The sequence below is a fragment of the Pinus tabuliformis genome, chromosome 3_2 (genome assembly GCF_031772625.1).
Source record: "Pinus tabuliformis cultivar Carrire ecotype Pingquan chromosome 3_2, CPIR1, whole genome shotgun sequence".
Lineage (NCBI taxonomy): Eukaryota > Viridiplantae > Streptophyta > Pinopsida > Pinales > Pinaceae > Pinus > Pinus tabuliformis.
In genome coordinates this window covers 704,489,247-704,494,780 of record NC_142302.1, presented here as the reverse complement: position 1 = coordinate 704,494,780, position 5,534 = coordinate 704,489,247, and positions in this window count along the sequence as shown.

The following is a 5,534-nucleotide window of genomic DNA, read 5'->3' as shown; positions in this document are numbered from 1 at the left end:
GGGATAACAACCATTAAGGCCACATAATAACAAGTATAAAAGCAAGAGAACTTAGCTTTTATTAAACATAGGCAAGAGCCAACCAGGTTCGGGACTTCCATGTACCCCCCAACCATAGACATGGATGAACCAAATCTTTCTTTTAGCTAATCACGCCCGTGCCATATTCCAAGCATGAATGTGGGATATCATGGATAAACTAATCCAAAAACAATCAAGGGAATCCAAAGGTTAAACCACCTCCACCCTCACCAAACCATGATCTCACCAAAACTAGCACCGAGATCACAAAACCAAACCGAGCTTGGAATGCCTTTGGACTCCATCACCATCCTTGAGGAATTTTCTCTATCCTCGTCTCTCAAGCTTTACCACAATCCACACCGGATCACTAGGCCCTAAACCGAGACTCCACCCTCAGGATTTACTGTGTATCCCGCCAAAACAGATCAAGGGATTCCTAGGCCTTTGGGAATTTTCCTGAGATCACCTTTGCCCCTGATTCCGAAACCATCCGACAATTCCAAAGCTCAAAATCGAGAAACAATCCCATCACATCATGGCTATCCGGAAAAAGACAAGGCAAGGATGAAAACCATTGTCATAACCCAACAAGACCTTGCCACTGGCAACCAGAGAACCAAATACCAACATGCATGTCAAAACCAACTAGGAAATCACACATGTAATATGTTACCTGCAAGTATTCCTGCTGAAGTTGCTTGATCTTGCTCTTCCTTGCTTGCTCTTTGCTTTGCTTTCTTTTCCTTGTACTTCTTTTGCTTTCTTTTCCCTTCCTTGCTTCAAAGTTAGAATGCTCCAAGAAAACTCTAAGTGTCCAAGAGTGTGAGAGAGAGTATAATGAGAAAGCTCCAAAACTGAGCTGACAAAAGGTTACAAACTGATCCTCATAAGCCTTTTTATCAATGAGGCCTCTATTTTCTTCATTTTCCATTATTTTCCTTCATTTTCCTCCTCACATGCAACCTGTGACCTTTCACCTTCCTTTTCTTCTATTTTCCTTTATTTTCATAAATAAATGTGCTAAAATACCTTTTTGCCTTTTTAATGCCTTAGCCATTGCCTTTGCCAATTTCCCTTAGCCATAAACACATCCAGTGATGCCCACTAGGATATCTTTGCCCAACATTGAGCTTGGAATAAGTGTCCCTTAACCGTGGTCTTATTTTTCTTTTATTAACTTTTATTACATGAACTTTTAACTAGGGGTTGTTACACGTTTTATGGTGATGAGATACATTACCTAAAATATATTTTCTTCACAATGTGATGTATCACACCTCATTTTGTTTTCTTTGCAACATTTCACATCCTTTAGATTTTTGTGTCTTTGCAACTATTTACACCTTAAATTTTTTCTTTGAGACATTTTTACACTTATCATTGGTTTCCTCGTTTCCACTTCATGGTTTACACTTCATGTTTTACACATATCATTGGTTTCCTCGTGACATTTGGCATCCTTTAGAAGTTTTAATGTTTGTGATGTTTCATCTCCTCAACATGTTTTTAGCCTTTCGGCATATCAAACCTCATCTTATTTTTAGCATGACATATCACATCTTGCAAAAGTCTTCTTCCTTGCAGCAATATAAAATTTCGAAGACATAATTCTCTTGGAAAACTTCCCTTGACATTCCTTTTCATGTCTTCCAAAAGTTTCTTCCATTATAATGTTATGCACCCAAAGTGTTTTTACTTGCAAAAACAAGGCATTGCCTCAAACCCTTGACCGTGTCATGTCACAATTCCAAAAAACTTCCATGTCTAACAATATATCATATCCCAAAATTTTATCTTCGTACTCTACATCACAATACCATATTTTCTCTTTTCATGTGATGAAAATTTTCCCTCACTATGTTAAACAAAAATTTCCTTCTATTTTTATAAAAAAAAAGAAATTACTCTTCATTACATCTTCCAAAAATTTTCTTTCTGAAACCATTTTGCATTCAAAGAAGTTTTTCCCCTCATGAAACACCTTTCATTATCACAACAAAGATCTTTTTGTTGTGATACATCTTAACACTTAAAGATTATTTCATCTTAACACTTAAAAATAGTTTCTCTCGTAACATTACTTACTTATGAAATGAAATGATATTTTAACGTCCATGAGACTAAAAATAGACTATGAGACTATTAGTTCCCTACTTTTCGCCTTTTGCAATTCAATCTTTTTCTTGTTCAAATTGATGATGAGCTGGCCCAACTTTCCAACAATCCCCTCGCTGAAAAGACAATGCTAAGAAATTGATGCTAGCATATTCCCATAACTTTATCTGATGTCTTTGAATGCATCACATTCCAAAATGAAATGTTTTTCCGATTCCACTGCCCCAGACATGCAAAATGTACACACCCGTTCTTCCCAAGCTTCTTTAGGCCTTTTCCACCGTCCTATTTCACACTGAAGTTGATGTGAATTGGTTCTTAATTGAGCAATAAAAAACTTTTCCCTCAATGGAATGCTAGCTCCAATGAACTCTTTTTGTTGTAGATTACATGTAAGGTTAAATTCCTCAATGTATTACTTCTTCTTTATACCCCTCTTTTCCCTATACCCATTTACGAAACTTCTCCATAACAAAATTATTTAGCTCCCTGCTATTTGTGGGACATGCGTTGAGGTAGATATTCCATTTTTACATCCATATGTAGTTTTGTTTCATCCATGTTTTATTTCTTTCGCTCATGCCTTCATTGAAGATAACATTAGGCCATCTACCTACTCCCATTTGCTCAATTCTTTTTAGATATCTTATGAGCCGCACCATAGCAATTGCTTCGATAGGAGTTGCTCATGTTTCACTCGACATTATCTCATAAGATACCGAAATTTTTATTTTGAACTTGCTCATGATCAAGCGTTTTTGGATTTTCTCAATTTGTTTCCATTTTGAGACGGGGGTGCTACTAGCCCACAATTCACACCCATATAGTATCACTGGACAATCTAGGAGTCCAAAAAGCGCTTTAGTCGTTTTCCAATCCCATAACTCTGCCTCTCTACATGAAGAGCATATAATGCTTTCCACCTACCTAAAATTCTATTCTTTATGTAGTCCTCCCAATTAAGTTTGTTGTTGAAATCAATCTCGAGGTACCTGTACTCATTTACTTCTTCAAGAATGTTGCCTTCAAAGAAGAACGTGTGTTGGCTTTGCTTCCTTTTATTAGAGAAAATCATTATTTTGGTCTTGCTAGTATTGACTTTCATCTCCACTACTCTACAAAAATGCTCAAGGGCATATAGGTGCATTTGCAATCCATGGGTCGATTTAGAAATCAACACAACATCATCCGCATATAAAAGAAGCTTTATCACAAACTCCCCCAACCGAACACCATCTCCACCTTGCAGATTTAACCACTCTTCCAGTTTATGAATATATAAACCAAAAAGAGCAGGAGATAAAGGGCAACCTTGCTTGACTCCAATGTCACTTCTAAAGCTTTCTGAAACACCTGCTGAGGTTCTAATTTTGACTTTCACCTTTTCCTAAAGTCTATGGATAATGACTCTATAATGCAAACGAATTTCAAGTTCTTCCATTCTACGCCATAACTTATCTCTAGGGACTGTGTCAAATGCCTTTTTGAATACGCCACATCTTATCTCTAGGGACTGTGTCAAATCCCTTTTTGAAGTCAACAAAGCAACATAATACTTCTTCTTTGTCCTCCTTATGGATTAAATAAACTTTTTATTTGACACAAAGTTTATCTTTTCCAACATCTCTCACCTAACAAAAAAAAAATTGACCCAATATATCATCTCACAACCACAAAAATCCATATGCTAGTGTTGCAGGACAAATCTTCTCATCTTATCTATACAACCTATTGCATTGTCCCAAACCCCTCTCTCCACATCTTACTCCCTTTTGCAATGAAATGAAATGAAATTTTAATGTCCACAAGACTATATATAGTCTATGTGACCACTAGCTTTCCTACTTTTTTTCCTTTTTGCAATTCAATCCTCTTATTATTCAAATTAATGATGAGTTGACCCAACCTTCTAACATTCTCCTCACTGAAAAGACACTGCCAAGGAACCGATGTTAACATACTGTTGTAACTGTGCCTGATGTCTCTAAAAGCATCACATTCCAAAATGAAATGTTTTTCCAATTCCATTGCCCTAGAAGTGCAAAATATACGCACCCGCTCTTCCCAAGCTTCTTTAGGTCTTTTCCACCGACCTGTTTCGCACCGTAGTTGATGCGAGTTAGTTCTTAATTGAGCAATAAGAATATTTGCTCTCCATGAAATGTTAGCTCCAATGTACTCTTTTTGTTGGAGATCACATGTGGGGTTGAATTCTTGAACATAGTACTTCTTCTTTCTACCCAACTCTTTTCCCCATATATGCTTACGAAACTTCTCCATAACATAACTCTTTAAATCCTTGCTATTTGTGGGACAAACATTGAGGTAAATATTTCATTTTTGCATCCATTTGTTGTTTTGTCTCATCCATGATTTCTTTCTTTCATTCATTCCTTCATTGAAGATAACTTTAGGCCATCTACCTTCTCCCATTTGCTCAATTCTCTGAAGATACCTTATGAAACACACCATAGCAATTGCTTCGATGGAAGTTGCTCATGTTTCACTCAACAATATCTCATACAAAACCAAACTTTTTATTTTAAACTTGCTTATGATCAAACACTTTTGGATTTTCTCAATTTGCTTCCATTTTGAGACAAGGATGCTGCTAGCCCACAATTCACACCCATATAATATCACTGGACAAACTAGGAGCCCAAAAAGCACTTTACTTGTTTTCCAATCCCATAACTCTGCCTCTCTACATTTGTTTTGAAGAGCATATAATGCTTTCCACCCTCCTAAAATTCTCTTCTTTCTGAAAAGCTCCCAATTAAGCTTGTTGTTGAAATCAATCTTGAGGTATTTGTATTCATTTACTTCTTCAAGAATGTTGCCTTCAAACAAGAACGTATGTTGACTCTTCTTCTTTTTATTTGAGAAAATCATACTTTTGGTCTTGCTGGTATTGACTTGCATCCCCACTGCTTTACAAAATTGCTCAAGGGCATAAAGGTGCATCTGCAATCCCTGGGCCGATTTAGCAATCAATACAAGGTCATGAGCATATAAAAGAAGCTTTATCACAGACTCCCCCAACCGAACGCCATCTCCACCTTGCAGATTTAGCCAATCTTCCACTTTATCAATATATAAACCAAAAAGAGTAGGGGCTAAAGGGCAACCTTGCTTGACTCCGATGTCACTTCTAAAGCTTTTTGAAATGCCTTGTGAAGTTCTAATTTTGACTTTCACCTCTTCATAAAGCCTATGGATAACAACTCTATAATACAAAGGAATTTCAAGTTCTTCCATTATACTCCACAACTTATTCTAAGAACCCTGTAAATGCTTTTTTTGAAGTCAACAAAACAACAAAATACTTATTACAAACTAAATGATTATTACAAACTAAAGTGTGCATAAACCTTATAGATACCTTTTCTTTGACC